An 11,991-nucleotide genomic window follows, 5' to 3' on the forward strand; every position below is an offset into this window, starting at 1 on the left:
AGAGGCAGGACAACCCCACCTCAGTCTGCCCCGTCTGAAGGGAGAGGCTGTGGGCTACCTTGCATGGTGCCTCCCCTGAGCAACTTTGTCAACCGTGCCCAAGCCAGGAGCAATTCCAGCTGGTGCTTTCAGACTCTGGGGAGGCAGGTCTATATGAGCGATCCAAAGACCCAAAGACTTGAGGAAAACTGGACACAGCAGGTTTGAATGTCAACAGATATCCGGCTTTAGCTCAGAATTGTTCTTTGCTTTGCTTTGCTATCCTACAGCAGGGATCACAAACTTTTATATAGAGGACCAGAGAGTAAATACTTTGGGCTGTGCATGCCACACAGGGAAGCAGCTACAGTCATAGGTGAACAGGCGGGGCCGTATTCTGATAAAGCTTTATTTATGGACATGGAAGTTCAAGTTTCATAAAATGTTCACTGCTCCTCGTCTTCGGATTTTTACCCAACCATTTAAGATTGTGACAGTCATTCCCGGCTCACAGTCTGTACAAAAACAGAGGCTAGAATGTGCGTGCCAGAGTTGGTAGACCGCTGTTTGGAAGGGTCCTATCTGAGAAAGGAAGAATCACAGAGGGAGATTATCAGACTTAGCTCTATGAAGAGTCTGTGTGAAATGTAGTAACTATGATTAATAATTTGCATATACACAGCACTTTAATGTTAACAAAATGCATTTGTGATCTTATTCAATATCCTCTACAAGCTTGTCAGTTAGATATTATTATGCCCATGTCTGGATGGAGAACGTGAGGGTCAGACCTGACATGGTCAGGAGCACACAGAAAGTGAAAGGGCCCAAGTTCAAACACAGTATTCCACCTCCAAAGTCTGAGACTTTCCCACTACATCTCGGGGGAGCTTAGATCATTCAGTGCAACTCTGTGAGCATGTATTAAGGCTTCAGAGGCTGCAGGTAAGAGTGAGTTGCTGGGAAAACACAAAGTCAGGAGATGCAGAACCTTCTCGTTGCTTCCTGTTTGTCTTAAGGTTCTGGACACACAGGAAAATGAGGGGAGCAGGGCTTACCCTACCCAAAGGTAGAGACTGAACCATGTTCTGTTATGGGGTATGATCACTCAGCCCATCTCTGTGGCTGTCACTTGTATCCATGGCTTCCAGGAGGTCATCTGGTGTCCTTGGAGATTCAGAGATCAACACAAGGCCTTCCCATGATGCTGAACCCGGGAGCATTTCCACAGTGGAGTGGGCTCCCATCTGCAGGCAATGGTATCAAGCACCCCTGAGAAAATGTGCTGTCCCCAAACATTCCTCCAGCTGTGAGCACAGCCTGACAGCTCTCTACAGCTTCGTGCTGGTTCTCAGGTTAGTCACTGGACAGAGGGTGCACAGCATAGGTTCTCGTCTCCTCTCGAGGGGCACACATAGTGTTACACTGCCACTTAACCTCTGGCCAGTCTTGTCCAAGCTCCATGCATCAGCTCTCTGTCAGATGGGGTGGTAATGGCACCATGGTCAGAATGCAGCGGAGCGATGGAATCTGATCGGGGCCCTGAACACGACAGGGTCCCACGAGGTGTCAGTTCCTTCTTGCCTCGCATCCCAAGTTTGAATCTGTCTGTCTCCTTATCTGTGCTGTTCTGCCTGGCCTAGGATGCCTTCCTCCCAGCCCTGCCATCTCCCTGGGAACATTTCACTAAAGTCCCACCCATGTATACACACATCTTGAGGTTAGCGGCTCCCTCGTTGGGCAATGTTATGGACTGAAGAATGTCCCCACAACAGAAAGATGTTGAAGTCCTCACCCAGAGTGCTCAGAATGTGACCTTATTTGAAAACAGGGTCTTTGCAGAGCTAATCAAGTCAAATGAGGTCACTCGGTTGGGCCATGGCCCAGTATGACTGGTGTCCTCATAAGGGGCAGTTTGGACATGGACACAGACACGCACAGAGGAAAGATGATGTGGAGACAGGGAGAGGAGCCGGCCGTGTGACTGGAGCGATGACTCTGTAAGCCAAGGAACGCCAGGGATCGCTGGCAAACACGAAAGCTAGGAGAGGCAAGGAAAGTTTGTCCTCTGGAGGCCTCGGAGAGCATGGCCCTGCCAACACCTGGATTTCAGCCTTCTAGCCTCCAGAACTGCAAGACAATAAATTTCTGTTGTTTGAACCCACCCAGCTTTTGGTACTTGGTTAACAGCAGCCCTGAGAGACTTATTCAAGCAGCCTCTCCATGGCATGTGACACTTTCCCTACCGTGCTGAGTGAAATTTTATCTATTGGCCTATCACCTCTGCTGGGTCACCAGCTCATCTCTGTATCCCAGGGACTCTTCTCAGCTGGAAGGCAATCAATAATTGCTCCTTGAACTGAATTGAGTTTCCTTTGCCCTGCATGCTGGGTCTGCACATGTGTGACTACTCCACTGATCTAGTCCCATTAAATCAGCAGGGGGCCATGGACGAGCTATTTTTTCTGCTTCTGTATCCTGTGAAATAAAGCCTCAAATAGGAAAGGCCCCATGGTCAGCTTATCAGGTCTGCCCCCTCCCGAGTCTATGGCTATTTGCTCCCAGCTCCTTCTCCTCTCAAGCTGGGCTGGCTGCTGCCTAGCCACGTGGAGCTTCCGACCTCCCCTCCCCAATGGGCGTCAGAGTCAGCAATCCCCTTTCTCCTTAGGTCAGCCAAGAAAAAGCTGGAATGAGCAAAAGTAACTTTTTTCAAGAGAAAAAAAGAAGCCAAGGGAAAAGAAAACAGTATATTGAAGCATAGAAGTAGGCTGGTCACAGAGTCCAGGTCACATCACATGAGACCACACATGGTGCACTCTGGTCCCAGTTCCCAGGCTCACCTGTGACCTAGGTAGGACATTCAACCAGACTGTTCATCCTTCCAGCTCAGAAGTCTGGACCCTCTCTTCTGCCAAAGTTGGTGGGATCCTGGGACTCTTCCAGAACATGCCTTCTTATTCTCCATCTGGGGATCTCCCCCTAGTCGTCTACTCTGATGTCAGACCTCCTTACGGGCCACTCTGCTGTTCCCCAGCACCCTCCATGTCCCCTCTCAGTCTTGATCTGCTCTCTGCTGTGCCAAGTATGGAGAGCATCCCACCTGCATCTGCCGGCAGACGGTTCCTGCCTTTCACCTCTCAGCTGCCTGTCACACCAGCTCTGGGGAGCCTCTTCTCCATTGTCCCCTTCCCCCCCCCCCGCCCCGGGTCTTCAGGAGATTCTTGTCCCACATTCACCAAGGTATATCGAGATTGGCTCTTCCCCCAAAAGGTCCATTTTCTTCCTAAGTAAAAGAAGGGACCCCATTTGTTTATTCAATAAATATTGCTTACGTGTTGTTATGGGTTAAATTGTGTCCCCCAGAAAGATGTTGAAGTCCTAACCCCCGGTACTTGTGAATGTAAGCGTCTTTGGAAATCAGTCTTAACAGATGACCAAGTTAAAATGAGGTCATTGGGGTGGGCCCTAATCCAATACGACTGGTGTCCTTATAAAAAGGAGAAATTTGGACACAGACACATACAAAAGAAAGGCAATGTGAAGACACAGGGAGAACGCCATCCACAAGCCAGAGAACGCCTGAGGCTACCAGAAGCTGGGAGAAAGCCTGAAACACATTCTCCCTTCCAGCCTCGAAGGAACCAACCCTGCCAACATCTTGATTTCTGAGTTCTGCCTCTAAAGCCATAAGAAAATACATTCCGTTGTGTCAGCCACCCAGTTTGGGGTCCTTTGTTATGGCAGCCCCAGGAAATTAACACAAATATTGGACAATAAACCAAGTACCTTCACTCCAGGAACAAAACTCCTCATCTTCACAGAGCTCACATTCTGGAAGGGGACAACAGACAATAAACAAATACATGAGCAAAGTACATAGGATGTTGGGTGACGGTTAAGTGTGATGGGGAAAAATCAAGCTCAGAAGGGATCAGGGAGTGTAGGGGCTTGGAGAGAACTATAATTTCACACGAATGGTTAGCAAGGCCACCCCAAAGAGAAAACAGCGGTGCAAAGACCTGAAAGAGGTGAAGGAGAGCTCCAAACACACATCCACAGACATTGTGGTCCAAGTAGAGGAAATGGTACAATTACTGCGCACCTTCTGTACACCACAGTCCCCAGCGGGGGGCCACGCAGGATTGGGGTGATGACAGGGAAGGCTGTCATACCAGAGAGTCATTTGTCTTTGCCTCACAACCTGAGCCTCATATATAGACTCTGACATCATCTTGCAGAGAGATAGTGCACAAAGCTACCAAGATTGGAAGAATTGAACAATTCTTCGCAAAGACTAATTTTTTTAAGATTTTATTTATTTATTTTAGAGAGAGAAAGAGAGAGAGCCCAAAGGGAGGGGCAAAGAGAGAGGGAGAGAGAGAATCCCAGGCAGACTCCAGGCTGAGCACAAAGCCCAACTCAGGGCTCTATCTCATGACCCTGAGATCACGACCTGAGCTGAAATTAAGAGTCGGATGCTTAACCACTGAGCCACCTAGGCTCCCCCGAGAGTAATTTTTTAATAGGTCTGTAACTATCTTGTGAAGAGCATGTGCATGTTTATTTTGAGGGCAAATGTGGGGAAAGCGTTAATTCCTTCCACTTACCAATTCAAGTATATGATGATTTTTTGTAGAACCTCATTTTGTCATTTGTTCTGGCTTCAAATGATGTCAGGGTCCTCAGACACAGAAAAGGCCCTCCAACCTCTGGGAGACCCTGATTCACCAGGTACCATGCAAGGTTCTGGAAATCCAAGAAAAAATAAGATGAAACCACTACCCTGGAGGGATGGGAGCTAGCCAGGAGAGAGTAGTATGCAAACAAACTATTTCAAAACAACATAAATCCTCTCTGATTGGCAATATGAGATTTACAGGGTTTTTTAACATTCAACGAAATTTTTTTCTTCATTACCAGAAGCTTAAGGCACAATTTTACATAGACTAGTTGTTTCTAGTGTTTTATATTGGTTGTTTGGTCAGGTGTGGATTTAAAGCACTCATCAATCTCTTCTGGGGCTCACTTCTCTCTCATAAGGTCTTCTCTAACCATGGCCTTTTGGGGTCATCATCCTAAAAATAAGTAGGAATCTTTAGATAAAGGGATATCTGAAGTCTAAAGTTCTAACTCCTTCTCTAATGCTTTCCAGCTCCTTCATCAGGCTTTTCCATGGCAACAGGTGTCCCCAGTCTTGTCCACCCTCCCCTTGATCATCCTGCATCTGCCTTCTCTCCAAGGCTTGGTTCCTCCTTCTACTGAGAAAGTCTTCAAGCCATTTCATCATCTGCCTCTGCTTCCTCCCCACTCTCTCTACCCTGACATACTGTTCTCATCTCTTTCTCTCTTTAGCCCCTTGCAAAAATTCTATGCCAAGCGGGCTTCTGTTCACTGCTCTACTTGCCCTGGTTGTTATCTCGGCATCACACGCCACCTCTTCCTCTCGGAATGTTTTCCTCCTTCGACTTTCCAGATGACTCCCTACCTTAGTCCTTCCATCTCGGACAATTCTCCCTGTCTCTTTCCTTGTCTTTCTGCCTCCTCTCTCTCCTCAGACATAGGCATTCCTCAGAGTGCAGGCCATCCTTAATCTACAACTCTCTGTCTCTGTCTCTCTCTCTCTCTCTGTTGATAGCCTAAGTCATTCCCATGGTTTCAACTCCCATTTTTTTTTTCTGTTGCTCCGAAATCTATAGCTCTATCCTCTTACCTAGTGAGACAAACCAACTATTTACTCATATTTCTATTATTTCATGTCACTACTGCCTCAAATTCAACACCTCTCCACCTGAACACAGTTTCTTACTCTCCAAATTGTCCTCATTTCATGATTCATGGTGACACTGTCCTCCTCCTCACGGTGACCTGAAACCTCATAGAAACACTTGACCCTTCACCTCACCAAGTTCACCTTGTTCATCAGGCTGATTCTTTCCTCCAAATTTCTCTCTCAATAGAATAAATGGCTGTTTTTCCTCATTGCCACTGTCCTCTCTCATCAGGACTATACAGTCATCACATATCTTCTACCACCTGCCATGGGGTCTTCTCACAGAGAAGCTTCTTCCTTCCTGCTCTGCTTACTCTGCCTCAATCACCCTTCACCTCTCAGACCTCACATCCCCTCCTCAGGGGAGCCTATCCTGCTCTCTCTGACTCTGTAAAGTCCATACCCTGTTATAAGAACACATAACACCATGTTCTCCTCTAGGGTTTACCGTAGTTGAAATTTTACATTTGTGTGTGTGATGATTTGATTCATATCTACCTCCTCCATCAGACCGTCAGCTCTAGGAGGCTGAACCATGTCTAGTTTTGCTCCTCACTCTATCACCAACCTCTAGCGTCATACCTAAGACATAACAGATACTCAATAAACATTTATTTTGAATGAATGGCTTTTCCAATGTCATTCTCCACAACAGATTATATTTTGCAAAAATGGCTGCAACAAGACTTCTGGTCCCCTATGCTGCTCCTGCATCAAACTCAAATCCCCCACCCCTTGTACTTGGGCAAGACTTTGTGATGACTTTGATACACAGAATCCATGAAACACTGCATGACTTTTGAGGCTACATTAGAAAAGGCATGACAATATCCTGGCTCTCCTGGGACACAAATCCTTGGAACCCAGCCTCCATAGTACGAGGAAGCCCAGCCTATTTGGAGAGGCCATGAGTATGTGTTCTGGCAGACAGACACAGTTAAGGATTTAGCTGGCAGCCAGCACCGACTGCAGATACATGAGTAAACAAGTCTTCAGATGGTTCCAGACTGGCCATCAAGTCACCACCAATTTTCAGTCTTCCAGCTGAGGCCCCAGACATTAGGGAGCAGAGACCAACTGTTCCTGCTAGGCCAAGTCCAAATCCCTGACACACTGAATCTGTGAGCAGAACAAATGGTTGTTTTATCGACTGTGTTTAAGGAAAATTTATTATGCTGCAATAGGTAATCTGACCATTCCCTGATCCACGTTGCCTCCAGGACACAGTGGGATATCCTTGGCTTGACATTCAAGGCTCTCCACAATCTGGTTCCAATCTCTTTACCTCCATTTATCACCCTCTAGAGGAAACTTCTGCTCCTGCCAGATTGGTTTACTCACTGTTTAACCAACATCCTTTATCCTTTCTTCAGAGTCTTTGACTCCATAGTTAACCATAACTGGAATGGCCCCACCATGTAACTCTCAAGGCTCAGCTGTGTGCACTTCCTCCCCAAAGCCTCCAGATTTGGCATTTGAAGATTTTTATTCGTGTATTTGTTTGAGAGAGAGAGAGCAGTGGAGATTGGGGAGAAGAGCAGAGGAAGAGGGACAAGCAGACTCCACACTGAGCTTGGAGCCTGAAACATGCCTTAATCTCAGGATCCTGAGATCATGACCAGAGCCAAAATCAGGAGCTGGCTGCTCAACCAACTGAGGCACCAGGCAGCCTTTTTTAATATATATTTATTTATTTGTTTGTTTGTTTGTTTTAGAAAGAAAGAGAGAGCTCTTCTTGAAATTTAAACTTTATATTATCTAGCACTGTCATTTTATAAATGGAGTATCAAGATCCATGGTCTTAATGATTTTTTCTTATCATCTGTGCATTTACTTTCGTGGAGAATTTATAAAGAATTGAGACTTAAATCCACTTATTTATATCTGTAACCAACAGCCTTCCCTGAAAACTATAAGATTTAAAACGTCATTAAGTGAGAACTATTATATCCCCATTTTGCTGATGAGGGAACTGAAATTTAGAAAGATTGAATAAATAGCCTATAGTTATAAATTCAATATTTGGTGCAACCAGGATTCAAATGTGTAGTTATACACTCAATATTTGGTGCAACTCTCAGCCAGATCTGAGTCACTGCTTCTATGCACCGGTAATTAGGCATAGATTGTCTTGTATTGTGTTTTTATATTTTGGTTTTTCCTTTTACAAATCAATTCTTCATTGCAAAAAGTAATGCATGCACATGATACTAAAAAATGCCAAATAGCACAAAAAAGGTATGCAATATGAGAGCAGATCTCTCCCCAGATCTGGGCTCCATTCCCTTTCCCAGAAATAACCACTGTTCATGGTTCTTTGTATATTTGCCGAAATATTATGTGCCCACAGGAGCCTTCCTTTATTGTACAAAGGGAGCATACTCTTCAGAACATTTTTTCTTTACAGTGTTTCTTGATAAGCGTTCCAAGTCAACATAGAGAGTTCTTCATTCTTTTTCTTGGCTTCATCACATTCCACGGCAAGATGGAACCATGGCTTATTCAACAAGTGCTCTGTTGAATGATCTTGCAGTAGCCAGAAGCTACTGAGAAGGGGGATGTTGGATGGAGAACTAGAGTAAAACGAGAAGGGAGAGGGGAGGCAAGCGGTATAGGAGGAGGAAATGCCTGGTTCCCAGGTCTACATGGAGAGAAAGCAAGCCTGGCTGGGGAACAGAGGCGAACACAGAGGAGGCTCTGAATACACTGTGTACAATTGGGTCCAAGAAGAAGGGGGGGCGGTATGGGGGGGAGAAGAGCCACCTCTGTAGGCTCGGTGGGGTGAGAACTTGCCTTCTTTCCTGATGATTTCACCATCACTCCTATACCCTCCCTTTTCTGCCAACCCCATCATTAAAAAAAAAAAAAAAAAAATGCCCCACCCAAAAGAAAACAAACATGTTACTATTTATTCATGCAGGAAGGCCCACTGGACACAATAGACAACAGCACCAGCCCTAATTAAATGAAATGGGGCAGGTGTAATTCAAACCACCTCGGGAAAATATAATCTGCCACCAAAAAAAATTCCCACCATTCAGAGCACAGGGAAATCAGACCAGCCTCCCTGCCTGGTTCCCAAGCAGAAAGGCTGGGCTCAGGACAGCAAGACAAGAGAAGGTGGATTTCTCGCCAGCACACCCCACCCTCCCCTCTTAGCTCTGTGTACCCTTCCACCCCGACCCCTCCCCTCTGAGCTTGTTAACTGACACATCAGAGCTGCTCCCTTTGTGGGCTGGATTGTTCAGCTAATTCGCCCATGGAAAATGGTTCGGTTCAGATTCCAGGCTGAGGCAACCAGACACCCACTGTAAGTCCAAGCTTAGGGATTGTATCTCTGTTGCTGCTTCCAGACACACCAACCACATCCCTCCTCGCCACCCTCCTCTCCTCCTCTCCTAGAGGAGATCTCAGGGATGCTCCGCAGGGGACCCTCCACTTACAGCAGATCCAAAGTTAAGAGATGGGGAAGGGTGCAAGAGAACTTTTCTACGAGCCTACTCTTAATTTAGACATAAGTTCTCTGAGAGTCAGAAGTGAGTTTGACCTGGGGATGCTTCCCTGGGAACCAATGAAGAACACTGCGGTTGACCAAAGTCTGACTGCATTCCCCAGACCCCTCACTAACAGCAGATGAGTTCTGGAATTAGACCTGTTCTGGCTCCATGATTGTACCACTCTCTATGCAAGTTTGGGGAAATTGCTTAACCCTTTCCTGCCTTCACCTCCTAGTCTGTAATATGGAAGAATAAGCCCCCATGGGATCATCGAAAAATTAAACAGGAAACCTATACAAATCTCCTAGCACATGGCAGGGGCTCCATATGTGTGAATTTATTCCCTTTCCCCTGAGAAACAATCTTTATACCCTCCTTTTGGCCCCACTCCTGTCTTCCCTTCCAAGGTCCAGGATACAAGCAGGTGACCTCATGTGGAAGGTGACTGATGGATACCAAGCAGTCTCCCCAGCTCTTCCAGACTGTCCCCAGCACCCCCGTGCCAGCTTTCTGAAACAGACTACTCAGGAGTCATTCTTCTAGGCTAGAGGGCCTTAGGGATCTGTGAGTCCCAATGGTTGGAAGTCCTAGTGCCTGTCATTGAAAGAAGGGGACAATTGTGAAGGTGACTTGAAAATGCAGCTCTGCCTTGCTGTGGGGTTTCCAATGCTGCAAAACACCCAGGAGCACAGCCGTACTGTGACTCTGATACTATCATTACACGGCCAGACAACAGCCAAGGCCTGACCTTCCGGGGGCCAGGAATGGCTTTTCCGCAACCCATGCTTCCACTCTGCTCCTTTCCAAGTGAAGCCAGTCCCATTCCCTTGACCTCACCACCAACTCTAGCTTCTACCCATGTCATCCCCTATGGCCTCTCCTCTGAGCACTCTCCAGGTTCCCCGTGTCCCTCTCTAGCTGCCCATCAGTCAACACTGGCCCTTGAGCTCCCACTCAGTTCAGATGACTGTACTCAAAGCCGGACAAGGAACTGGAGCCAGAGTCTAGCCAAGGTGGGCAGAGTGTCCTGGGGAGATGACCTCATGGGCCCTTCCTCCATGGAGTATTTTTAGGCGCGGCTTCTCTCCCCCTCCCACTCAGCCTCCCTGGACTTCCAGTGCAAAATCCAGAATTCCCCAGAGCTCTGAAGCTGCAGCAACTCGCTGTTGTTTTCAAAAGCTTAACCGGGTGGGAGTTCTAACAGCCCCTCCAAACACTCAATGCCTGGCCTCATTCTTTTTTCATTTCTACCTTGCTTCTTTCCAGAAAGTAAGGACTGACTCTTGGTCTCAAATATCAGGGAACTCCAGCCCTCTCCCCCAAGGCAGACAATCCCATCTCCGTGGCCTCTTTATAAGACTGTGATGTGGTTTCCTTTGTTGCTAACCTAGTTCTAAGTCACCTAGCGTACAGTCCTGTGAGCAGGAGGGAGCTGGATTCTGCTGGAGAATTCCAAGTGCACAGCATCTAGAAATCTCAGCGTCTGTGAAGCAGCAGTGTGCGGGGACAAGCACTCGTGTATGGGTCCCATAGGCGTGGGGTCCCTGTTTAGCTCCACCTTCCCTTCGCCTGCCTTTTTGGAGAAGCTGTGTGACTGCTCTGGCCTTTCTGCTGCCCTATCTGAGAGTATCCTCCTCTCTTTTCTTTCCTTTACTTGCCTTTTTTTTTTTTTTAATCCACCCAAGAACTTGGCCTGTCATTCCAAAGGTACCCAGAAAGTCCAAATACCACTCAGGACCTTGACACAGATGCACTCCAGAGGCCGCCAGTGCCAGTGACCCACCCTCCGCTCCCCTCCGTGCTGTCTCATCCCTTCCAAGCACCCAGTCTAAAGCGGGCTCCAAGAAAACCAGCTCCAGGCCGTGCACTGGCATGGCTGCCAGCCGTTCTGTGGATGCTAAATCACGAGAAAAGCTTGATGACTGGGGAGAGGAGACTCAAGAGATTAGAAGTCCTGTCTCATCCCTGCCTCACCCAACTTCAGGGAAGCAAGGCGCCTGGGAGAGAGCTTCTCCATGTGCACCAAATGGAAAGCAGAGCTGGGCAAACAGCTCTGTTTCAACAGATCTTGATAAATGCTCGTGGATATTTTCCTGGGTGATAAATGCTATAAAAGTCCAAGATGTGGCTGAGGTGGGAGGAGGCAGAGCTTCACCCGGGCCCTGTGTCGTCATGCAGGATTTGAATCCATGCCAAATCCGGGGCAGCTGACTTCAGGGCTCTGCACGGAGTACAACTCCATGGTCTCAGATGACAGGTTTGTGTGTTTCGTCCGTTGCCCAGAATAGCCTCTCCACACATCCACACGTCTCCAGATCAACAGCACCCCTCTGGGAGCGGTCCCCCGTTCCAGATCCAGAAGGCTCTTCTTCCCACCTCTGAGTGCCCTCGCCCAGCACTCTGCTCAGAGCTCTTGGAAGACGCTTACCTCCTCATGTGGCAGAGGCACCAGTGGGGGCAGCCCCTCTTGACAGCCTTTTGTGGCATGTGCCAAGCCTTAGGTGCCCTGGCACGGAGCCAGGGCAGGCAACTACGAGACGGTGGCCTCCAGGGCAGATGGCCCACAGGATTGATGTGTGCAGCACACGTGAGGCATTCTTCAAGGGTTCTAAAATCTATCTCTGAGAAATTAGAGGGAGGACCAGATAGAGTTCTTAAAACACAGCAGCAGAGCAGAGAAGTGACAGCTGGGGACTTGCTCTGACCTGATTTCTCCTCAACCAGGTGACCCTGCAAGATGGAATT

The 11,991-nt window shown here is 47.6% G+C and overlaps 1 long non-coding RNA gene across 1 annotated transcript; it reads right to left on the bottom strand.

Moving 5' to 3' along the window:
* Window positions 1-376: 376 nt before the first annotated feature.
* Window positions 377-11,061, bottom strand: LOC309843549. Its single transcript, XR_014300205.1, has 4 exons — window positions 10,985-11,061; window positions 4,587-4,725; window positions 3,766-3,810; window positions 377-561 (listed from the first exon to the last, which is right to left on the bottom strand). It is a non-coding gene; the product is annotated as an uncharacterized lncRNA (long non-coding RNA).
* Between the last annotated feature and the right edge of the window lie 930 nt (window positions 11,062-11,991).

The sequence above is a fragment of the Mustela nivalis genome, assembly GCF_964662115.1.
Source record: "Mustela nivalis genome assembly, chromosome: 11".
Taxonomy (NCBI): Eukaryota; Metazoa; Chordata; class Mammalia; order Carnivora; family Mustelidae; genus Mustela; species Mustela nivalis.